The sequence below is a fragment of the Oryctolagus cuniculus genome, chromosome 14, assembly GCF_051225735.1.
Source record: "Oryctolagus cuniculus isolate XC-2025 breed Fujian yellow rabbit chromosome 14, ASM5122573v1, whole genome shotgun sequence".
In the NCBI taxonomy this organism is placed as follows: domain Eukaryota; kingdom Metazoa; phylum Chordata; class Mammalia; order Lagomorpha; family Leporidae; genus Oryctolagus; species Oryctolagus cuniculus.
Window position 1 is genome coordinate 69,139,331 of NC_142880.1, and position 26,575 is coordinate 69,165,905.

Here is a 26,575-nt window from a genome sequence, read left to right on the forward strand (position 1 = left end):
ACATCTAGTATGTGAATTGCTTGTTTATGTGGAATGTGATATGCAGAATTAAAGCAGTGTTCCATACAAGATAATTTTAACATACCAATGCTTTGCTTTTAACTTTGGGCATTTTTATTATTATGTATCACATTATCTAACTAAGGATTTCAAATAGAAATATTTGAAAGATGATTTAATTCATTTTGGAGTCACAAATGTAAATAGCAGCTATTAGTCTAGTGTAGAAATGGCTACGACCTGAGTAATATGGAGTTTTTTCAATTTTTTCCTAGAAATCTTAGAATTTGCAGGCCATTTCTCCCTTGTCTATTTTAAGAATGTGGTTTCTCACTCTCGCCATGGTATGGTACTTCTTCTAAACTGCAGTTTTTATAAATCTTTTTCTTTCCTGAGGGAATGTGAGAATAACTCTGCCTCTCTTGAAAAGTATGTTTTCGGCCGGCGCCGCGGCTCAACGGGCTAATCCTCCGCCTAGCGGCGCCAGCACACCGGGTTCTAGTCCCAGTCGGGGCGCTGGATTCTGTCCCGGTTGCCCCTCTTCCAGGCCAGCTCTCTGCTGTGGCCAGGGAGTGCAGTGGAGGATGGCCCAAAAGCTTGGGCCCTGCACCCGCATGGGAGACCAGGATAAGCACCTGGCTCCTGCCATCGGATCAGCGTTTTGCACCGGCTATTGGAGGGTGAACCAACGGCAAAGGAAGATCTTTTTCTCTGTCTCTCTCTCTCACTGTCCACTCTGCCTGTCCAAAAAAAAAAAAAAAAAAAAAAAAAGTATGTTTTGCTCTTGGATGCCTCCCAAGTATGACACAAAAATACATGCCTTACTATTTATCTTTTCCAGTAAAAAGTAAAAAGATTCTCTTTAATTCTTTAGAAAATCATAAAAAAGTTTCAATGCCTACCATTTACCTGTTAAGATTTTTTAGCCATAATCAGATAGATTCCCAGAAAAATGAAGATATTATTTGAACTTAATAAAAATTTGCTTTCCATTTGTTGACTTTGACGACTAGAAAAATAACTTGGAATTTGCTGAATTGATCATGTTAAAAAAATCCTAACTGAATGCTCTTAAATTTTAACTTGTTTTCAGTGTGCTATCAATAGCTGTGTACTATTGTCATTGTATAATGTGAGACATCATTGAATCTTGCTTTTTATCTGTGGTATCTGAATAATACTAGCTGTGGGATATCCTGGTCAAATCTATTATTTCTTTTTTATACAAGTTGAAAATGGTACCCGATGGTTTGAATCTGAATCTTGTTTCTGAGTCCTACTAGAACAAGTAGTTCTATTTAATTTTTTTTGTTTCATAGGAATTTAACCTGATGAATTGAATCTGGGTCCTGTATAATACAGTCTACCTAGGGGATGAAGTTTGCTGACTGTTACAGGTCTGTCGCTCCCCGTCTTCGTGGAGGAACGACACAGGACCCTGCGCTGTTCTTCTGTCTGCTCGGCCCTCCCCGGGTTGGCTGCTGGTCCTTCCACCTCCGTGGAAGGGCGGTTCCCCCTGCCACATTCCCCACTTCCGCGGGGGAGCGGCACACCGCCGGCCTGCTTTCTCGGGGGCTGCACAGGTGTTCCTCTTAGATGTTCCCCTTAGATGTTCCTCGTGCATGCCGTCTCTCTCCTCCTTTATAGTCCTCCTCCGCCAATCCTAACTCGGCTGCCCACACGCCGAGTACGCTGCTCTCCAATCAGGAGCAAGTCCTACAGTTTATTGGTTGAACTGGAGGCAGCTGTGTAAAAGCTGTTTTCTTCTCTCCCAGCGCCATATTGTGGGAGAGCAGATGCATAGAATAAGTCTTAATTCCAGTAATTTGGTCTAGTCCGAATTGCTCCCCACACAGGTCGATCTATTTGGTGTCTCATTTTTCCTGACATTTGCCAAATCTCTGTCATTAGGTCTTTCTTCAAGTGTCATTATCAGCTAATTTAGATGTCTTCACATTATGAATACTGTGCCTATGAGGCTTACACCTCTTATTGTTTTTTTAGATTTTTAATAAATTTATTTTAAAGTCAGAGTTTCAGAAAGAGAGGGAGAGACAGAGAGATCTTCCATCCGATGGTTTGCTCCCCAGATGGCCACAACAGCCAAGACTGAGCCAGGCCAAAGCCAGGAGCCCCAGAAGCTTCATTCTAGGTCATCTACTTGGGTGGCAGGGGCCCAAAGAGTTGGGCCATTGTCTGCTGCTTTTCCAAGAGAGAGGGGGAGGAAGAGAGAAAGCCTGCAAAGCCAGGACTGGATTGGTCTGTAGCTGGGAGCTGGGAGCTCAATCCAGGTCTCTCACAAGACAGGAATGCAACCACTTGAGCCATCATCTACTGCCTCCAGGTGTTTGCATTGGCAGGAAGTCACGCCATGGATCTAACTCAGGTACTCTACTATGGGGTGTGAGTGTCTTAACTAGCATCTTAACTGTGAGACCAAATATCTGCTTCAACTTTAGCATTTTAACAGTCTGATGGATGATACGCTATCTCATGGCAGTTTAAATATTCAGTTCTGTGATTCTAATTAAAGTAGTGCTCCTTTTTACGTTTATTGTCAGGTTCCAATTTATCCTGTATCCTTCAAACACAACATTTTCATTCCTTTCCAAAGGAATAGTTTAGCAAAATAAGATTGTGTCTGAAGATTTCTCATTCTTTTATACTATTAATGCTTTTCATGAGGAAGTTTCTCAAAAAAGCTTGATGAATTCTATCTTAAAAATAATACCAGTCTTCTGAAGGTTTTTGTTAGATTTTTTTATTGACCTTGAAATTTAAATTAATGCTCAAGTAATGGGCATTAAAATGAGAAATTTTGGAAGAAGCGTTTGGCACAGAGATTGAAATGCTGTTTGGGATGCTTGTGTTTAAGCCTCAGCCCTGCTCTTGGTGAGGATTCTAGTTTCTTATTAATGAGTACATAGGGAGAGAGAATACAGCAGGTGATGAATTAGGTAGTCGGGTCCATGCCATCCACATAGGAGACCCAGATTGACTTTGAGCTCATGGCATTGACTTGGACCAGCTCTAGTTCTATGCACATTTGGTGAGTGAACTAGAAGATTAAGAGCTCTCTTGCATGCTCACTCTCCCTCGCTCTCTCCCTCTCCCCACTTCCCTCTTGCTCTCCCTTTCTCTCTATTTCTCTACCTTTTAAATAAATAAAAAATTTAATAAACATTTTTAAGCTTCAGTTTTTCTAATGAGTTTCTTGAGATGGTTTTTTTCTGTTTTTTTTTTTTAATTTATAAATATAAATTTACAAAGTACAGTTTAAGATTACAATGGCTCCCCCCCATAATTTCCCTCCCACTAACACCCCTCCCATCTCCTGCTCCCTCTCCCATTCCATTCACATCAAGATTCATTTTCAATTCTCTTTATATACAGAAGATTGATTTAGTATATATTAAGTAAAGATTTCATTAGTTGTGCCCACACAGAAACACAAAGTGTAAAATACTGTTTCATTACTAGTTATAGCATTACTTCACATTGGACAACACATTAAGGACAGATCCCACATGAGAAGTAAGTACACAGTGACTCCTGTTGTTGACTTAACAAATTGACACTCTTGTTTATGGCATCAGTAATCTCCCTAGGCTCTAGTCATGAGTTGCCAAGGCTATGGAAGCCTTTTGAGTTCGCCAACTTCGATCTTATTGTGACAGGGTCATAGTCAAAGTGGAAGTTCTCTCCTCCCTTCAGAGAAAGGTACCTCCTTCTTTGATGGCCCGTTCTTTCCACTGGGATCTCACTCGCAGAGATCTTTCATTTAGGTCTTCTTTTTTTTTTTTTTTTTTTTCCAGAGTGTCTTGGCTTTCCATGCCTCAAATACTCTCATGGGCTCTTCAGCCATATCCGAATGCCTTAAGGGCTGATTCTGAGGCCAGAGTGCTATTTAGGACATCTGCCATTCTATGAGTCTGCTGTGTATCCTGCTTGCTATGATGGATCGTTCTCTCCCTTTTTGATTCTATCAGTTAGTATTAGCAGACACTAGTCTTGTGTATGTGATCCCTTTGGTTCTTAGTCCTATCATTACGATCAATTGTGAACAGAAATTGATCACTGGGACTAGTGAGATGGCATTGGTACATGCCACCTTGATGGGATTGTATTGGAATCCCCTGGCACATTTCTAACTCCACCATTTGGGGCAAGTACGATTGAGCATATTCCAAATTGTACATCTCCTCCCTCTCTTATTCCCACTCTTATGTTTAACAGGGATCACTTTTTAGTTAAAATTTAAACACCTAAGAATAATCGTGTGTTAATTACAGAGTTCAACCAATAGTACTAGAACAAAACAAAGAAAAAATACTAAAATGGATAAAGTATTACATTGTACATCAACAGTCAGGACAAGAGCTGATCAAGTCACTGTTTCTCATAGTGTCCATTTCACTTCAACAGGTTTCCCCTTTGGTGCTCAGTTAGTTTTCGCCGATCAGGAAGAACATATGATATTTGCCCCTTTGGAACTGGCTTAATTCACTCAGTATAATGTTTTCCAGATTCCTCCATCTTCTTGCAAATGACCAGATTTCATTGTTTTTGACTGATGTATAGTATTCTATAGAGTACATGCAATCAAAGCAATTTATGAAAAACCTACGGCAAACATCCTATTGAATGGGGAAAAGTTGGAAGCATTTCCACTGAGATCTGGTACCTGACAGGGATGCCCACTCTCACCACTGCTATTCAATATAGTTCTGGAAGTTTTAGCCAGTGCTATTAGGCAAGAAAAATAAATTAAAGGGATACAACTTTGGAAGGAAGAACTCAAACTATCCCTATATGCAGATGATATGATTCTTTATTTAGGGGATCCAAAGAACTCTACTAAGAGACTATTGTAACTCATAGAAGAGTTTGGCAAAGTAGCAGGATATAAAATCAATGCACAAAAATCAACAGCCTTTGTATACACAGGCAATGCCACAGCTGAGGAAGAACTTCTAAGATCAATCCCATTCACAACAGCTACAAAAACAATCAAATACCTTGGAATAAATTTAACCAAGGACGTTAAGGATCTCTACGATGAAAATTACAAAACCTTAAAGAAAGAAATAGAAGAGGATACCAAGAAATGGAAAAATCTTCCATGCTCATGGATTGGAAGAATCAATATCATCAAAATGTCCATTCTCCCAAAAGCAATTTATAGATTCAATGCAATACCAATCAAAATACCAAAGACCTTCTTCTCAGATCTGGAAAAAATGATGCTGAAATTCATATGGAGACACAGGAAACCTCGAATAGCTAAAGCAATCTTGTACAACAAAAACAAAGCTGGAGGCATCTCGATTCCAGATTTCAGGACATACTTCAGGACAGTTGTTATCAAAACAGCATGGTACTGGTACAGAAACAGATCGATAGACCAATGGAACAGAATAGAAACACCAGAAATCAACCCAAACATCTACAGCCAACTTATATTTGATCAAGGATCTAAAACTAATTCCTGGAGCAAGGACAGTCTATTCAATAAATGGTGCTGGGAAAATTGGATTTCCACGTGCAAAATTATGAAGTAATATCCCTACCTTTCTACCGTACACAAAAATTCACTCCACATGGATTAAAGACTTAAACCTATGACCTGACACCATCAAATTATTAGAGAACATTGGAGAAACCCTGCAAGATATAGGTACCCGCAAAGACTTCTTGGAAAACACCCCAGAAGCACAGGCAGTCAAAGCCAAAATTAACATTTGGGATTGCATCAAATTGAGAAGTTTCTGTACTGCAAAATTAACAGTCAGGAGAGTGAAGAGGCAACCGACAGAATGGGAAAAAATATTTGCAAACTATGCAACAGAAAAAGGGTTGATAACCAGAATCTACAAAGAGATCAAGAAACTCCACAACATCAAAACCAACAACCCACTTAAGAGATGGGCCAAGGACCTCAATAGACATTTTTCAAGAGAGGAAATCCAAATGGCCTACAGACACATGAAAAAATGTTCAAGATCACTAGCAATCAGGGAAATGTAAATCAAAACCACAATGTTTCACCTCACCCCGGTTAGAATGGTTCATATTCAGAAATCTACCAGCAACAGATGCTGGAGAGGATGTGGGGAAAAAGGGACACTAACCCACTGTTGGTGCGACTGCAAACTGGTAAGCCACTATGGAAGTCAGTCTGGAGATTCCTCAGAAAGCTGAATATAACCCTACCATACAACCCAGCCATCCCATTCCTTGGAATTTACCCAAAGGAAATTAAATTGGCAAACAAAAAAGCAGTCTGCACATTAATGTTTATTGCAGCTCAATTCACAATAGCTAAGACCTGGAACCAACCCAAATGCCCATCACCAGTAGACTGGATAAAGAAATTATGAGATGGTGTTTTTTTGCATTTACTTTGAGTCATAAGTTTGAATGGAAAGAATGGTTTTCATCAGATCAGCAACTACAATTATTAGCAACTCTTCTTCCTCTCTGTAGTGTGAATAGAGAAGTGGGTGCTGTTTCAATGTCATATGAATATGCTATTAAAGATCATTTGTTGGGGCTTGCGCTGTGGTACAGTGGGTTAATGCCCTGGCCTTAAGCGCCGCCATTCCATATGGGCATCGGTTTGAGACCCAGCTGCTCCACTTCTGATCTAGCTCTCTGCTGTTGCCTGGGAAAGCAGTGGGAGATGGCCCAAGTCCTTGGGCCCCTGCACCCACATGGGAGACCCATAAGAAGCTCCTGGCTCCTGGCTTCGGATCGGCACAGCTCTGGCCGTTGCAGCCAGTTGGGGAGTGAACCAGCCGATGAAGCCCCCCCCCCCCCACTGTGTAACTCTGGCTTTCAAATAAATAAATAAATATTTTTAAAAAAGGTCACTTGTTACTTTTCTGATGTTTTAAAGACTTTTATTTATTTGAATGTCAGAGTTATAGAGACAGAAGAAGAAGAAGAAGAAAAAAGAAAGGGAGGGAGGGAGAGAGGGAGGAGAGAGAGAGAGAGAGAGAATCTTCCATCTGATGGTTATTGCCCAGATGTCTGCCAATAGCCAGGGCTGCGCCAGGCTGCAGCCTGGAGCCTGGACCTCCATCTGCACCTTTCACATGGATGGCAGGGGCCAAAGCATTTGGGACATTGTCTGCTGTTTCCCAGGCACATTAAGGGAGCTGGGTCAGAGGTGGAGTGGCTAGGACTTGAACCAGTGCTCATATAGGATGCTGTCATTGCAGGTAGCAGCTTTAACCCATTGCACCACAATGCCAGCTCCATAGTAATGCCTTTCAAATCTTCCTTCTATGTTTTGGCAGCCAATTTCTCTCTATATATGTACATATATATTAAAAAAACTCTTAAAGTATGTATATTATAAATTTTTTATTTTAAACATTCCATCATGTTAAAACAGCCTTCTACATTCTATAAAATCACTTTAGCATTTGTTATATGAAATACCTACATTTTCATATAAATTTGTCATGTGAAATCAGTTCACAAATATTTTAAATGATGTCAAACTTAGAATAACGTATTTTTAAAGATAATTTTATTTTTGAGAGGTGGGGGATTGACTGTGCTTCCTTCTGCTGGTTCATCCCCCAAATGCCTGTGACACCTAGGACTGGGATAGTCTCCCATGTGGATATCAGGGACCCAACTTCTTGTACTCTCACCTGCTGCATCCCAGAGTACATGTTAGTAGGAAGCTGGAATGGGAGTTCAGATATGGGAACAAATGTCCCAGGTGGCACTTCAACTGCTTTGTTAAATGCCCATCCTGACTTATTTTTTCTTTAAAACATGCAAGGCTATGAAATGGAGAAATCATATCTTGACCATGGCAGAATGTACCACAGCATCTCCTATGTAGCTTCAAAAATGTTGTGGGTTCACTAGAACAAATTGATGTCTTGGTTTCAAACTGAAAACATGAGAAACAGATTTTGAAAGTAAGAGAACATTTACTGTAAATATGAAAATGACCTAATCCCTGTGGAAATGACTGTTAACAACAACAACAACAAAAAGAAAATCAGAAATGTTGGCGAACATGTAGAGAACAGGAAACTTACACACTTTTGATGGGAATGTATATTGGCCCAGCCACTGTGGAAGCTGCATGGACTTTCTTTAAAAAGTAGAAGCAGAACTGCTATAGGATCTAGCAATCTCACTACTGGGTATATATATATATATATATATATATATATATATATATATTCAACAGAAATGAAACCATTGTCTTTAAGAGATACCTGCCCCACCATGTTCATTGCTGTACTGTTTATAGTTTCCGAGATATGAAGTCAACATAGGTGTCCATAAACAGATGAATGGATAAAGAAAATGTGTTGTATATACAGAATAGATTATTGCTCTGCCATTAAAAAAGAATGAAATCCTGATGTTTGCATCAAAATATATGAAACCAAAGATCATTATGTTAAGTGAAATAAGTCAGACACAGAAAAACAAATACCACATGTTGTCTCTCATATGTGGAATTTAAAAATAACACACACACATATTTAGCTCAAGTTTAAAAGAGTAATTATCATCATGGGAAGGTAGAGTTGGTTGGGGGAAGAGAGATGGGAAAGGATTGCATAATGGAAATAAAACACAGTAGGAAAATGTTACGGATTCTGGTGTTTTCAGCACAGTGAGGTGATGATGGCTCATGATGACATATAAGCTGAATGAAGGACTTCAAGAAAGCAGTTGGTAGATTCACAAAAGGTAAAGAAACAGAAATGCAGGTTATCTAATATGGTTGATTTAAGATAAGTATATGGCTTAGTTGCATTGTACCCCTTAAAATATGCAAGTATCACATGATGTAAACCCATTTGTTAATTTTGGCTTTGATTGCCTGTGCCCTGGGATCTTTTCCCAGAATTCTTTACCTGTGCCAATATCTTGCAGGGTTTCCCCAATGTTCTCTAATAATTTGATGGTGTCAGGTCATAGATTTATGTCTTTAATCCATTTTGAGTAAGGTAGGGGTCCTGCTTTATACTTATGCATGTGGAAATCCATTTTTCACAGCACCTTTTGTTGAAGAGACTGTCCTTGCTCCAAGGATTAATTTTAGCTCTTTGGTCAAATATAACTCGGTTGTAAATGCTAGGATTAATTTCTGGTGATTCTATTCTGTTCCATTGGTCTATCCATCTGTTTTTGTACCAGTACTCATCTGTTTTGATTATAACTATGTTGTAGCATATTTTGAAATCTGGTATTGTGGTGCCTCTGCATTTGTTTTTTTTCTTTTTCTTTTTTTGTATGATTGTTTTAGCTATTCAAGGTCTCCTGTGTTTCCATATGAATTTCAGCATCATTTTTTTTCTAGATCTGAGAAGAATGTCTTTGGTATTTTGATTGGTATTGCATTGAATCTGTAAATTGCTTTTGGGAGAATGTACATTTTGATGATATTGATTCTTCCAATCCATGAACATGGAAGATTTTTCCAATTTTTTGTGTATTCTATTTCTTTCTTTAATGTTTTGTAATTTTCATCATAGAGATCTTTGATATCCTTGGTTAAATTTATTCCAAGGTTATTGATTTTTTTCATAGCTATTGTGAATGGGATTGATCTTAGAAGTTCTTTCTCAGCTATGGAATATCTGTATACACAGGCTGTTGGTTTTTGTGTATTGATTTTATATCCTACCACTTTACCAAACACTTCTTTGAGTTCCTGAGTTCCTATAGTTTATTGGTGGAGTCCTTTGAATTTCCTCTATATAGAATCATGTCATCTGCAAATAGGGATAGTTTGACTTCCTCCTTCCCAATTATATCCCTTTGATTTTTTTCTTGCCTAATGGTTCTGGCAAAAACTTCCTGGAGTATATTGAATAGCCAACAGTGAGAGTGGGCATCTTTGTCTGGTTCCAGATCTCTGTGGGCATGCTTCCAACTTTTTCCTTTCAATAGGTCGTTGTCAGTTTGACATAAATTGCCTTGTGTTAAAGAATGTTCCTTCTATACTCAATTTACTTAAAGTTTACATCATGAAAAGTGTTGTATTTTATCAAAGGCTTTCTCGGCATTATTGAGATAATCACATGGATTTTGTTCTTCAGTTTGTTAATGTGATATATCACATTGATTGACTTGTAAATGTTGAACCATCCCTGTATACCAGGGATAAATCCCACTTTGTCTGGCTGAATGATATTTCTGAAGTGTTGTTTGATTTGATTGGCTAGTATTTGTTGAGGATTTTTGCATCTATGCTCATCAGGGAAATGGGTCTGGGTCTGTAGTTCTCTTTCTTGATTGTATCTTTTTCAGGTTTAGGAATTATGGTGATGTTGGCATCGTAGAAGTAGTTTGGGAGGATTTCCTCCCTTTCAATTGTTTTGAATAACTTGAGAAGAGTTGGAGTTATTCAAATGTCTGGCAGAATTCCATAGAGAATCTACCTGATCCTGGGCTTTTCTTTGTTGGGAGGGTCTTTATTACTGATTCAATTTCTTTCTTGGTTATTGGTTTGTTTAGGTTTTCTATGTCTTCATGGCTCAATTTTGGTAGACCATATGTGTCCAGAAATCTATCCATTTCTTCTAAGTTTCCAATTTTGTTGGCATGTAGCTCTTTGTAGTAATCCCTGATGATTCTTTTTATTTCCGGGTATTTGTTACATTTATTTATGCGGTATCACATTTCCTTTTTCATCTCTAATTTTATTGATTTGGGTCTTCTCTCTCCTTTTTTTTAGTTAGTTTGATCAATGGTGCATCAATTTTGTTTATTTTGTCAAAAAACAGCTCTTTGTTTTGCTGATCTTTGTATTGTGTTTTTGGTTTCTTTTTTTTTTTTTTTGGTTTATTCTCCTATTGTAATTATTTCTTTTCTGCTATTAGTTTTGGGTTTGGTTTACTGTTTTTCTGGGTCTTTGTGATGCATTGATAACTCATTTATTTGGTGCCTTTCCAATTTCTTGATAGAAGCACCAATTGATATAAACTTTCCTCTTAACACTGCTTTTGCTGTATCCCATACATTTTGATATGTTGTATTGTCATCTTTATTTGTTTCCAGAAATATTTTGATTCTTCTTTTAATTTCTTCTATGATCCACTGTTCATTCATCAGTGTGTTGTTCATCTCCATGTCTTTGTATATATTTTAGAGATTCCTGAGTTGTTGATTGTCAGTTTCATTCCATTGTGGTCAGAGAAGATGTGGGGTATATTTAGACTTTTTTTGAATTTGCTGAGCTTTGCTTTATGGCCTAGAATGTGGTCAATTCTAGAGAAAGTTCCATGCACTGGTGAGAAGCATGTATATTCTGCAATTGTAGGATGGGATGTTCTGTAGATAATCATTAGGTCCATTTGGTCTACAGTGTCAACTGTTTTTTCCTTGCTCATTTTCTGTCTGGTTGATCTATCCATTGCTGAAAGTGAGGTATTGAAATTCTCCATTACTATTGTGTGGGGGCCTATGTCTCCCTTTAAATCTAGTAAAATTTTTAAAACAGCCTGGTGCCCTGTAATTAGGTGCATATACTTTTATAGTAGTCACATCTTCCTCTTGAATAGATCCCTTAATCAATATATAGTGCCCTTATTTGTCTCTTTTGATAGATTTTGTGTTAAAGTCTATATTGTCAGTTCCAGTGCTGTGTTGTAGCAGGTAAAGTCACCATCTGCAGTGCTGGCATCCCATATGGGCACCGGTTCAAGTCCTGGCTACTTCACTTCCAATCCAGTTATTGGCTATGGCCTGGGAAAGCAGTAGAAGATGGTCCAAGTCCTTGGGCCCTTGTACCCACATGGGAGACCCAGAAGAAGATCCTGGCTCCTGGCTTCAGATTGGCTCAGCTCCAGCTGTTGTAGCCATCTGGGGAGTGAACAAATGGATGGAAGACCTCTCTCTCTCTAGCTCTGCCTCTCTGTAGCTCTGCCTTTCAAATAAATAAATAAATCTTTAATAAAAAATAGTCTATTTTGTCTGATATTAGGATGGCTATAATTTCACTAGCTTTGTTTATAAGTTCTAATAGTCTCTTGGTGGAGTGTTTTGGTTCTTCTGTGTATGGAAAAATGTTATTCAACAACAGGGAAAATTTGATTTCCTCTTTGACTAACTACATGCTCTTTATTTCTTTTTCTTGACTAATGACTCTGTATAAAACATCCAGTACTATGTTGAATAGGAATAATCAGAATAAATATCTTTGGTTCCAGATTTTAGAGAAAACACTTTCAGCTTTCCCCCATTTAATATGTTGGCTGTGTGTTTGTCATATACAATGTATTATACTGAGGTGTGATCCTTTTTATGTAATTTGTTCAAGGTTTTTTTTTCTTTCTTTTTTTAAAAGATTTATTTATTTGAAAGAGTTACAGGAGGGAGAGAGACAGAGAGAGAGGTATCATCCATGTACTGGTTCATTCCCTTATGGTTGCGTCTGGGCCAGGCTGAAGCCAGGAGATAGGTACTTCTTCCAGGTCTCCCATGTGAGTGGCAGGGGCTCAATCACTTTTGCCATTTTTCTCTGCTTTTCTTAGGCCATTATCAGGGAGCTGGATCAGAAGTGGAGCAGCCTGGACACAAATTGGAGTCCATATGAAATGTTAGCATCTTAGGCAGTGGCTTTACCTCCTTTGCCACAACTCCAGCACCATGTTTGACATTGTCTAATTTGAATTTTGTTAGATGTTTTTTCTGCATCTATTGAAATGATTGTATAATTTTTGTCCTTCACTATGTTGATGTGATGTATTATGTTTATTGATTAGAATATGTTGAATCCCTGGAATAAATACCACTTGGTCAGGGTGAATGATATTTTCGATGCATTGTTAGATTCAAATTGCTGCTGTTTTGCTGAGAATTTTACATCAGTGATATTGGTCTATTTTTTTTCTTTGGATTTGGAATCAGAGTAATGCTGGGTTTGTAGAATGAGTTTGGAAGGGTTCCCTCCCTTTTGATTTTTTTTTGAATAGTTTGAGGATTGGTGTTATCAAATACTCTTCATATCTCAGTTCAAATATTAATTCCTTTGGAGGTAATCCCTGACTAGCAAAGAAAGTCTTGGATGCCCCTTCTTCCAGGTTCTCTGTGCATATTTTATATATCTAATGATCAACAATACTATTTCCATCTTCTTGCCGAACTCTATGTAACTTTGTTTTGAAAAGAAATTAAAAAACAATAAATAACCTTTTCACCAAGATGGCGCCGAAGGCAAAGAAGGAAGCTCCTGCCCCTCCTAAAGTCAAAGCCAAAGCGAAGGCCTTGAAGGCCAAGAAGGCAGTGCTGAAAGGCGTCCACAGCCACAAGAAGAAGAAGATCCGCATGTCCCCCACCTTCCGGTGGCCCAAGACACTACACCTCCAACAGCAGCCCAGATACCCTCGGAAGAGCACCCCCAGGAGAAACAAGCTTGACCACTATGCCATCATCAAGTTCCCCCTGACCACGGAGTCGGCCATGAAGAAGATAGAAGACAACAACACACTGGTGTTCATTGTGGATGTCAAGGCCAACAAGCACCAGATCAAACAAGCTGTGAAGAAACTCTATGACATTGATGTGGCCAAAGTCAACACCCTGATCAGACCTGACGGAGAGAAGAAGGTGTGTGTGCGGCTGGCTCCTGACTATGATGCTCTGGACGTTGCCAACAAAATTGGGATCATCTGAACGGAGTCCAGCTGGCTACTTCTAAATATGTTTTTTCACCATAAAAAAAAAAACAATAAATAAACCACCAAACCTGCTTTGTGGTAAATAAGGTTAGGAAACTATTATTCTAGAATCTTCTTACGTAATTTTTTATAAAGATTTTAGTTTTAAATATCCTGGAGAATAATGCAGGAAAGAAATGTGCTTTTATCCATCAATTTCCAGTTTAAAACATCTCTTTTGAGAAACATCTATCTGAAACAAGATTGAGAAATGCTGTTTTATTTTATTGTGTTTTTTTTGTTTTTATTGCTTGTCTCCTGTACCATCAGTTCTTAGTATTATGCCAGGCACATAGTAGGTCCTTAATGAAATTATTTGTTGAAAACAACAACAACAACAAAAAAAACAAGGGGGGAATGAAGGTAATTATTCCCATTTTTGCAGCTTGGGTAGCCAATATGGTTTTTATTATTTCATAAAATACTACCCCCAAATTCAGTGGCATAAAGCATTTTAAAAAAAAGATAATGGTTGTTGCTATACATGCTATATAACATGTATAATACATGCTATATAACATGTTGATGTCCTTGCTTAGATGATGCAATTGGCCGGAGTGCCTAGAAAGGCTAGAAGCTGGAAGAGCAGGGATGGGATAGCCCACATACACTATGTTCTCTTCATTCACTTGATTAGCTAGAACACCTATGTGTGACCTTCTAGATTGGCAATGTTAGGATCTCTAGACGTTTTGCATCATGGCTCAGGGATTCAAGAACGAGTGTTCTCAGGAAGGAAGGCAAGGTCTAAGTTTCGACCCAATCGCAGGAGTCTCAGTATGTTAAAGAACTTGTAACCTCTGTTCAAACTTCCACAGTTAACTGTAAGGATAGTGATGCTACTAATTGACATAAAAGATTCAGGAGAAGACTGGCGAGTTGGAGAGCGTGATAAAATGATGTAGTTTTTCGTGTGAGACACACATCAGCATCCAGGTGGGGATGTGCAGAAGCAGTTAGAATGTATTTAGAGTTGGGAGGTGGGGAATTGAAAGCAAGGGCTAGTATACTCTGGGTTCTGTGGCACAGATGAGATTCATTATGGAGAATCTGCAGAGGAGTGGAAAGAAGCTTGCATACAGATCCAGGAATCCAACATTGAAAAGGGAACCTGGAGGAAAATAAGCCGGGCAGGGACCTGAGAAACTGTAACCACAGCAGGACAGAGTGGTTCTGAGAAACCCAGGCAAATTTCAAGGCCAGGATGGTCAACACATGCCTCAGGAAAGCCAAGTAAGGAGGCCTGAAATGTGTCCGTTCAATTTGGCAATCCTGGAATCCTGTGGCAGGGAGAAGAGGGATCGTGGCCGGAGCTGGTGATGGGGGACAGTTGAGGGATGGGGTAGCTTGTTGGACACTGCAGTGTGGGATGCTAAGGGAGGAAGCAGATTGATGGACTCCAGTCTCACAGCTGGGCTGCACTCAGGTGATGAGAGAGCTCTCTTTCTTAAAAAAGTCTTTCCTTGTGATTTCACGAAAGAGAGACATGGCACCTCATTCACAATTGTTAGAAATGTGTAAAAGTCATTGAATGGAAAAAGTTCTTAGGAACACAGGCAGCCAGAATGGATCACATAACAGCCCAAACATGTGACACATCCCTAGATAAGTCTGAAGCCACAACCAGTAACAGCTCTGCAATCTGCCAGGGAGTAGCTGCTGTGAGGAGCAAATATACTTCCTCTGTTTGGCATCTGCTAGCTGCCGAGCAAGGCAGTTAGCAGTCAGTTTTCCTGAAAGGTTAAAAGTTGTGCTGACTCTGTTATGGTAAAGATACGTCTACATATGGGGAGTGAGTAAGAATCATGGGGACAGGGAAATGTTGTCATTTTGCACATTTTACCAGTTCTCCTGATGCTCCCTCTTCAGGAAAAGGCAAACACAAAAATCAAATGTTCATATTCAATATTTTTAATTATGTGAAATTTAAATGTACCTGCTGGAAAAAATTTATTGGAGTTTAAGTTATGATTAAACCAACTAATGTACATAAAGCTATTAGAACAGTGCTTTTTCTAAGAACAAACACCACATAAATGTAAAGTTATTATTAATATAGTTTTTTTAGGCACTAAATACAGGATTATAGTTTGATATGAAAGAAATTCTGCTTTTCCCTTATCTTGTATTTCATAGCTAAGATAAGTTTTTTATTATGGACTTTTTCTGGGAACATTTTAAAGATGGGAGTAAAATTTCTTTAACCCTAAATAAGAGCCGTTACCAGAAAACAAATTGACAATGATATATGTGTACTCAAAATCGAGTTCAAATTTGACAATTGATTGCTTTTATCTAATCTAAGTGAATGTCTTTTGTGCCTGGTGGGCTTTGATTCAGTGACTTGTGTTTTGAATCTGAATATCTAGCTTGAGAGGGAATCCCTTTGGGAAGAGCAGTGTGCACAAATGATAAAATATACAGGTGTAAAGTGATCTGACTTGAAGGCCTACTGAAAATCAGGAGCCCCTTTGTACAGCCCTGGTCTCTTTAGCTTTCTAGGAGAGAGAGAGAATGCCAGCAAGTTCAGGTCAGAAGCTGTTTACTTACTCATAAATCATAGCCCAGGGCTAAGTCCAGGCTCTCTCCTGATCTCTCATTTTTCTTTTTCCTGTTTCCCAGGAGGGGCCAGGTGAGGAGTCACAGCAGCCACCTGGGGAGGTCCAGAGTGGTGCTAAGGGGATTATCTTATTCCTTTATTCTTACTCTAACAATAAAATCTTCTTCCCATGCTTTCACTTTGAAAGTAGAATTTCAGTTTGATTTAATATCTGCAAAATTTGATATAAATCCACAGCAAGCTATGGATTAGATAGTAGGGAAAAAGTAAAAGACATGAGTTTTTACTTCCAGAAGTTCACAATATTTCATATATGAGTAAAAATGAAAGTCATATACTTATATACACAAATATGAAAAATAAGTGCACTTAGAAACATAAAGTATTTTGAAATGTAAGTTTCTGATCAGAAAAAATGTGGGAAGGCTTATGGAAGCTTGGAAGGGCATTTTAGAAAGATGAAATAGACTATGATGGAGTAAATGGGATGAATTAGAGACAAAGACTTGTTTAAAAAAATTCTTCCAGGGGCTGGTGTTGTGACATAGCAGGTTAGGCAGCCTGTAGTAACGGTGGCATCTCATATGAGCTCTTGTTTCAGTCCCATCTGCTACACTTTGATCCGTCTCTATGCTAATAGGCCTGAGAAAACAGTGGAGGATGGCCCAAGTGCTTGAGTCCCTTACACCCATGTGGGAGACCTGGATGAAGCTTGTGGCTCCTGGCTTCCACCTGGCCCAGCCCTCATATTTGCAGCCATCTGGGGAGCTAACCAGCAGATGGAATATCTCTCTCTGGTTCTGTACCCCCTTCTCTGTAACTCTGACTTTCAAATAAAGAAATAAATCATAAAAAATATCCTTCCATTAGATAGAAATAGTCTTGCCAAGCACTTTAGGTAGAAGTAGTTTTGGGCAAACTATAAAAGAGCATGAGTATGATTAATCAATTTTATGAATGCAATCATTGGGGTTTTCTAGCACTTTTCTGAGGTAAGGACCAAGTGGAAAGAGGTCATCTACTAGAATAAGAAGGAATGATTTGGTCTGACAGATTATGGACTTACAATTCTAGAAAACATAAGTAGGGTGGTCTCTGATCCTTAAGTATAGGGATTTAATTTAATCACGGGGATAATCAGGGTGTTTTGCACACAGCAGGTGTTCAGTAAGTGCTTGTTGTCCATGGAACATATCTGAATTTCTGAGGGGTTCATTGATCCCAAATTCCTGAAATGCCTTTTTCCCTCTTGCTATTAGTGCTTTGTGAAATTGACTTGGGTCGTGGATCTTCTTCAGAATGTATATGTGTGCTTGAAAACCTAGAAACTACTATACTGTTGTGTCTATATTGGAACAATGGTATGTCTATTTAGTTCAGCTTTCTTGGAAAATAAAATTAAGTCTGCCACAAGGTATTTTTTGTCTTATCAGATCAGGTGATGTGAATATGGGTCCTCAGTGATTTTCAAGACTAGGATCTCTTACCCTCTGTATTGATGTATTTCAAGTCAACTGTTCCTAAGCTCAGTTTTATAGGACTTAGAATAGAATTAGTTATTCTGGAAACTTTTGTCTCTGAAACTCACGTTTCTTGTTAGTCTGTAGACTAGAGTTTTAAGATTATTAGGAAATGAGGCAAAATATGTGGTTGGTCAATATGCAGTAGATCCAATGACTCAAGTAAATTTCTTCTTGACTGGTGTGTGTAGCAAGATCAGAGAGAGTGCCATATTATTTCTCACTTAATTTTTGATTATCCAGACCAAGAGGCCAAAATATGTTATGGGGATGGGGAAAATAAACTCTGTTTCACATTGTGTGTGTGTGTGTGTGTGTTTTTTCTCTCCCAGTTATCTACCTTTCTCTCAGCATAAGATTGAATCAAAAAAGAAAATAATGTACTATATTGTACTTCACATCTGCAATATTCATTTGAATTATCTATCACTAAAGTAATAATATTTCCCGGGGGCAGAATATTGTTTGCTGACAATAAAATTTCATCATGACAGTGTACTATGTACAAGACACAATATATTCACACTATACATCATATTTCTAAAGGGAGGCCTAGGTCTTTTTTTGTGCAGCAGGCTAGTCATTAGCCACTTGTAGCTACTGAGCACTTTAATATGTGGCTAATGAAATTGAAGATTTGAATTTTTTATTTTATTTAAATTTAATTTAAATTTAAAAACTGATACTTGGTTCAGTTATGGAAACTTTTATATGTGTTTCAAACAACTTGAGTTTATCTACTTTTTGGCCATAACTTTTATGAAGTCTAAATACAGGTCAAGTATTTTCTTTGAAAATTTAGTACCTGAATTAAAATGTGCCATAAGTGTAAAACATGCACTGTATTTTGGAACCAATACAAAAATATAAGCTATCTCATTAATAATTCTTTTATATTCTTTTATGTTGATTATATATTGAAATAATAATATTCTGGACAGATAGATAAACTGTATTTTAATTAATGTCAAGTGTTTCTTTTGAGGATTTATAATGTGGCTATTACTACATTTAAATTTACATGTGTGGCTGGTATTATATTTCTGTTGAAGAGTATTGGTATAGGCAATCTATTACATAAGTTTTCAAAATAAAAAAATCAGTAAAAATGCTGGTAAGATTTCTAAATGACTGGAGCTTTTAGGTACTCAAAGTACCTAAAGTACCATATTGCAGATGGAATGAAATGCACAGAGGGCTCTGGTCGAAGTGTGATGCGCTCTGAGGGCAAGGTGTGCACATTGATTTGATAAGGGGAATAGAAGGTTGGTTGCAGAGACGACTGCGCAGGGTGCTGAATGCTCAACTAAAAAGCTTGGATCTTATTCTCCAGACCATGAAGGGAAAACTGGAGGTTTTTGAGAAATGCGAATATTTTGTGGAGGTTAATTTCACTGTATCTACTTAGGCAGCAAGTTAGGAGAATATTACAGTTTCTACAGTATAAAAAGGGCTTGTTTATGATTGAGTGATGGTATTGGAAATAGGGCTCAAGGTGGTAATGAGAATAGTGATAAGTAATGACCTTAATAAGTAGTACTTGTTAAATATTTATTTTGTGCCAATAATTGTGCTAAATATTTTGCATAAGTTATCTTATGTTACCCTAGGACTCTTCTTTGAAGTTGGTACTATTTCTTTGCCCTTTTTACAGATCAGGAATTGCAGGAAGCAGAAGCTAAACAACTTGTCCATGACCAAGCAGCTGGTTAAAGGTGGAGCTGGAAATTGATTGAACTAATGAGATCATCCACTAATGATTAGGCTCATTAGGAGAAATAGACAATGCCTTTCCCTCCACTTCTTTTATCTACTTGGAGAGCAAGGGAAATGGGAGAGGGATATTCCATCTTCTGTGCTGCATAGCTCTGAACTGGTTGTAAGGAGGTGCTGGCTCCTGGATTTAGGTTACCATGAATGAGGTGAGCTGCTGCTTGGGATGCGGGCATCCCATGTTGGAGAGCCAATTTGAGTCATGACTCCTTCTGCTTCCAATCCAGCTCTTTGCTGGTGTGTCTGGGAAGACAGCAGACTATGGCTCAAGTAGTTGGGTTCCTGTCCCCCAAGTAGGAGACTCAGATGGAGTTCTTGGCTCCTGGCTTCAGCCTACCTTTGGCTGTTGTGGTAATTTGGGGAGCGAATCAGTGGATGGAAGATCTTCACCCCTCTGTCTTGCCCTCTCTCTCTGATGCTTTCTTTCAAATAAATATTTAAAAATGTTACTGATGATAATCTATGTGAAGTTATAGTGAGGATGAAAAGAAGGTATGTATAAGAAAATACTGAGGAAATGAGTTGTCAAGCATTAGGGTCAGTACTCTTTTTTTTTTCTTTCTATAATGTGTATCAAAGAAAGTGGTAACTTATGGTGGAAAGAACAAAGCTTCTGGCTTCCAGGCTTGCTATGGCTGACTTTCAGCTTCTCTGAATTGTGTCATGTCTAACACAAGAATGACAATATATTCTTTACTGGTCAGTAAATTATTTTGTGGGTCAAATAAATTAATAGACACAGTTTGTGACTTTGGGTTGAAAAATAGTGCAATGAATCATAAATATGAATTATGTACACAAAGTTCTAAAACAGGAAATCAATTCACTACTATAAAACATTATTCAAAGTAAAATCAAAATCAGTTGTTCAGATTCAGAGAGAAGATCTTGAAAATTTACTTTTTCCACAACCAAATAATGTCCTAATAGAACAGCAAGTAGATTTGTGTAACTGAGGCTTCTCAACGTTTTTTGTCAATAGGCTGGATGACTCAAACATCAGATAAATGAAAACTCAATCAACTACCATGTTTCTAAAAAGACACATTGCCATACAGAATTAAATCTCATTTCATTGAGCAAGCACACACAATGCATACATAGACACATACCCTTTTATAAATGAAATTAAATGCGGAATTAAGATTGTAGTATCAGGGATTTATTGTTAATCAGCAGTGCCTTCAAGTGCTTTAAGGTCAATGTAGATGCAGTTCAGTATTTTGCAGCTCTATCTTGTACAAATAAACACAATGAAAAGTAAGTCTTGCATTCATGATACAAAGCAATATAGATCATGAATAGCCTCTCAATAAAAACATAAAAAGCTGAGCAAGAAGGACAGGAGGGTTGTAGCGGAACTCTGAGGTACTGGGTAGAAAGGTACTAAAAGGTACTGGTCCCTTTTAGGACTGAAACACATTATACCACGTATCTTTTGAGTTCCTTTCTGGAAACTGTGCTCAGCCATTCGGTGTCACTTCACTCAAAGCCATGCCCCTTACCTGGGGTAGCCCACAGCCAGCAACTACTCATCACAGGGTACAGGAGCTCAGCCCCTTTGTCTTAATCTGGGAATGACGCTGAACAGACAGTCATCAGAGCTTCCGGAGGGATTGGCTACTACCTTTCTCCAGCTCCATCACAGCTCAACATCTTTTTCTGTTTCATCCTACATCCTTCATTCCTTTGCAAGTGCTGTTCTTAAGAAACTCCTCAACAATGTCTATGCATTATTACTGTGAGAATGTGTTTTCCTAGGCTACCCAACCTGGGAGAAGGGAGTACATTTTAAAAAAATATTTAATTAATTTATTTATTTGAAAGGCAGAAATACAGAGAGAATCACTATTCTCATTATCACCTTGAGCCCTATTTCTATCCACTGGTTCATTCCCCAGATGGCTACAATAGGCAGGCCAAAGCCAGGAGCCAGGAGCCAGGAGCCAGGAGCCAGGAGCTTCTTCTGGGTCTCCTACATGGGTGCAGGGGCCCAAGCACTTGAGCCATCCTTCACTGCTTTCTCAGGTACATTAGCAGGGAGCTGGATCAAAAGTGGAGTAACCAGGACAAGAACTGGTGCCCATTTAGGATACTGGCATTGCAGACAGAGCCTTAACCTTCTAGGTCATCGCATCAGCCTCGGGAGTATATTTTTAGTCTTGGCTAGTAAATGGAAACATTTGGCTGGTGCTGTGGCATAGTGGGTAAAGCTGCAGCCTGCAGTGGTGGCATCCCATATGGGCACTTTGGATCTGCCCAGCTCCAGCCATTGTGGCCATTTGGGGAGTGAACCAGGAGATGGAAGATCTCTATCTCTTTCTGCCTCTGCCTCTCTGTAACCCTGCCTTTCAAATAAATAAATAAATCTTTAAAAAAAAGACTCAGATTTTGGGACCCTAGTTAATTATGCTGCTGGTAGATATCTTTTTGTCTTTTTGAGATACCAAGTGATGGAGGTATTATTGTGCATAGAAAGTTTCTGACAAAATGAGAGTTGAGGAGAGACCCAAAAGAGCAGAATGATCAAAGCTTAGAGTTCTCAGGAAGAAGGGTAATCCGGGGAAACAGAGCATCAAGTACAAAGACTTTGAAGATTGGCTGCACACACTAGGAATAGCAAAAACCCTCAATCTGCTATGTGGGTGGAGCAGAGGAAGCACAGATCAGAGTTGTACAGCAGAAAGGTTTAGGAAAGAAGGTGTGCCAGACATGTCACAACCTATGTCATCATCGAACTTTAGATTTTACTTTGACTGAGATAGGACGACTTGGAGGAAGTTGAACAGAGAATTAGCCGAACCTGATTTACATTTGAAAAGGAGAACTCTGGTTAATATTTGAGGAGAAATTTTATAGAACACAGATGAAAGCCAGTTAGGAGGATATAACAATTCAGGTGAGAGATCGTGCTGCTTTCGGACCAGCATGACAGAGAGAGATGCATTCTGAATCTGGGAACCCACAAAATTTGCAATGGGTTGTCTGTGGAGGGTGAGCAATGAAAGAGGTCTAGGATGACTTCAAGATTTTTAGTCTGAACAATTGGAAAGATGGAGTTACAATTTATTGAAATGAAGAATAATATTGGCAGGGGGCAGGCACTGAGTAGAAATCAGCCCAGAGACTGAAAAGAAGGTTCCAGGGTAGTAGAAAGAAAACAAAAAAATGTTGTGTCCTGGAAGTCAAGTGAAAAAAGCATTTTAAGGAGAAGGCAGTGGTTTAGGGTTTCAAATACTGCTGTTTGGCATGTAGGGTGACCTGTAGCATGTTCATTAGATTTAGCCCAATGACAATCATTAGTGACTTTGATAAGAATTATTTCTCTGGAGTGTTGAGGAGTATTGACTGACTACACAATTCAAAATGTAATCTTAAGAAAGGAAAAGAAGTCAATGAGTATGAATACTTCCTTTGAATAGTTTTGTTAGCAATTAAAATGGCAATAATGAAATCTGAAAAGAGATAAGAGGTCAAGGATTTTTTAAATTCCCTTGTTTTATTTTTAAGAGGGTATGTAGGGTGCGTGTATACACAGGCAATGTGATGTAAGACAGAGCAGAGAAATTCTGGAGGGATATCACGGAGCAGATGAGACAGGATGAAATCTTGTGCACTTGTGAGAGAGTTGGCCTTGCATGGGAACGCTGTGGGAACAAGAGACACCATTTACTGATTTGTTACCTGCATTTTCTAAATTCAAAAACTCCAACTCCTATTCTCACTTAGTGTAAGAAAAATAGAAAATGATACTGCAGTGAAGTACCATTTTCATCCATTATACTGGAAACAATAAAAAAGTCTGTTAGTATACTATGTTGAAAGAATGTGGAGAAATTGTTGTTTTCATAGACTGTTGTATGAAGCAGTTGTGTGAGTGTAATTGACTCAGCCTGTTTGGAGGACAATTTGGCAAATATTTATTGAATTTACAAATGTAAAATTTACTTTATGCCAGAAATTTCACTGCTAGTTTATTTTACAGATATTCTTACAGATGTAAGAAGTGGCATTCATTCAACACTTAAGTACTTACTGTAGCATTGTTTGTAATAGGAAAGATTGAGAAACAATTGGAACTTTTCTCAGTAGTGGATTGATAAATAAATTGTGTGTGTCCATATAATGGAATTTGATTCAGGTATGAAACAAGGATAGGAACTCCTTTATCTGTTGATTGGAAGAGATCTTGGAGTAGCACTGTTGAGTAACAAAGCCAGACAAAGAGCAGTTTGCACAGTTGCTACCATGTGTGAGAAGATCATACGCATACACACACACACACACACACGTGTGTGTGTCACAGATATATAGCTATATGAGGGTACTTCAAAAAGATTGTGTAAAAATGGAATTTGAAGCTAAAATTATATTAGGGCAACTTTTTAAAAATCTATGCCTACTTTTTTCATTGTATTCATTTCTATAAACTTTTTGAAGACTCTTAAAATATAAGCTTTTATGTGCCTAATTATCTTTTGGAAGATATACAAAATCTTTTTCCAGTACATTATGTGGAGAATACTTTACAATTTAATTTTTCATATGATGCCCTGTTTCAATAATGAGATCTATTTCTATATAAAAAAGGAAAACTTAATGAGAATTAAAGTGTTGATGACTTCAACACTGTTCAACCAATAACTGAATATTTTAATGAAATATAAAATAATTAAATGTTTTACTCAATATACATAGCATATTTCATATTAATTTTAAGCAATAGAGTTTACAGCATTGTCATTTGTTACTATATTTCAAGTAAAATATTTTAATAGCTGATAACATTTTATAAATTGTGATATGTGCTATAAATATTTAAATAAGTTATATTAGTATAATTATATTCAATAACAATGCTCAACAGTATATGTAATGCATTATTTAAAAGTTATACTCAAAGATATATTCAAATATATTATTCTGAATATAATACTAATAAATATTAAATGCATTGATGAATTTAACTTGGTCCAGCAGTTTTAATCTTCATCATTTTTTTACATTTTTATTTTTTCAGATTATTTATCCATATCTGTTGATCTATTGGTCATTCTTCCATCTATCCATCCATCTAGAAAGATGGATGTATAATTCTATTACTGTTATTATATATATGTAAAATAAGTTATCTAATTACTTGAAGAAAACCTGATGTGATTCTTCTAATCTAACCCTGTTTTTTGATTCCATTACTTTCTTTCAGATTCTGAGCAACTGAAACCTTGCTTTTTTCTATTTGTTTTTTCTTCTATTACTTAAATTTGACCATAGTTTTTGCCCTTTTTTGTTTGGGGAATAGAGACTCTACTATATAATAAATATGTCATAACACATGTATGTTGAAATCAGATATGAGAATAATCCTTTTAGTTTCTTAAAGTGATATCAAATTAACCTGTGCTAAATATTTACACATTTTGAAATGTAGGGCTCTGTTTTTTTAATGTTATTTATTGAACTTTCTAAAATGCCACTTGTCAAATACACTGATTTCTCTGAGTCAACAAATGGTGTTAATTTCAAGATTTCTAACACATAATCTTGAAACACTATAGTGGTATTTTTTGTTGGAACAAAGTACTAGTTGACAATTCAAAGACATACCTATCTCTGAATGGTGTATTGTTAAGAGGAAATGCTTGTGAACAAAAGGTGGAAATAACCAAAGGAGGAATCAAGTATCATGGGTTGAGAACAAGAATAGCGAATAGAATATATGGGCAAAGCCTAAGGGTTTGAATGACAGCTCAAAGACAAGATGGGATTTCACCCATTTTCAAAACATTACTTTTGTTCTCTACTTTAAAGCACCTGGCTGTCTTTCTTTAATTCAAATGATAGTAAATGCTCAGTGCTTGAACATATAGATGAGTTTGATTTACTCAAAGGTGATAGAATATATTTGCTTAGACTTCACTCAGAAACTAGATCTTTTAAAAAGATTCACATTCTAAGGTGATTTTTATAGATTAGTTCTCTCAATTTATACATTACATGTATAATTGATTTTTCTTCATTGGAAATACTAGGATTATGATACAGAGAAGAAATGCTATAGCCATATTTAATTTACATTATTATCTGACCTCTAAAAGCTAGGGTCAAGAAATACAAACACCAGCTAATATGTTAAAGTATATAAATAATCAATTCTAGTTGTTCAGTTTTGAGAAAACTCATAAGAATATTTTGTGCTCCTTTGGTGCAATGGTGCTCTATGAGCAAACTCATTTGAAATAAATAGATAGATTGATAAACTTTAATTGATTCTAATTGGGATATTTTTAGAGTCCTGGAATATTCTTACAATATTACTACTGGAAAAAATTACCAGACAATTCAAAGATATGTATTTTCTTGAGCAGTGTTTTTGTGGATAAAAGATAAATATCACATTATCAGGAAGCAAATACTCAGAAGATAAAATAAGATAATGAAAATAGAGAAAAGATTACAGAACCTGGGAAGATGTATTAAGGACATAATTTGGAGCAATTGTATCTTAATTTATTTGGAAAGTGGCAAACCAACCAATCATCACCTGGGTAAATAAAATGAAATGACAAGGGTTTTGCGTAGAAGCTTAGATAGGATTTCGGAGCTAAAGATAATTTTTGTGTTAAGAATTTTATGATATATTATGAATAAGAGAATATTTATGCTATGGTGTATTTCCTGTTAAGTTTCTTATTAAAACTAGAAGCATTCTGATTAGTTAAGTATTTTGAAGAGGCATAATCAATTGGCTAGTGTTGTTATTTTACTAAATAGAATACAATAAAAATTGGCTTAAATTTAATTTACCACAAAAATTTTAGTAGAGCAGATTGAAAAGAAAATACAATCAAGGCTGTCATCTTCAAAATATTTATGCAAAGAGCCTTTTTGAGTTTCCTTTAAGGTAGATTAAAATGAAAGCAACAATAAAATGATTCTCCTGTGACAAAATAAAAACCCCAGCTATTGCTGTATTTGAATAAATTTTCATTTCAGTCTGAACATTCTTCAATTCA

At 37.3% G+C, this 26,575-nt stretch overlaps 1 long non-coding RNA gene and 1 pseudogene across 2 annotated transcripts in view; both read left to right on the plus strand.

Moving 5' to 3' along the window:
• The window catches only part of LOC149122378 (uncharacterized), a 241,039-nt gene that overhangs the window by 134,455 nt on the left and 80,009 nt on the right, over positions 1-26,575 (plus strand). The window lies entirely within an intron of this gene.
• On the plus strand, positions 13,178-13,697 carry LOC138845219 (large ribosomal subunit protein uL23 pseudogene; annotated as a pseudogene).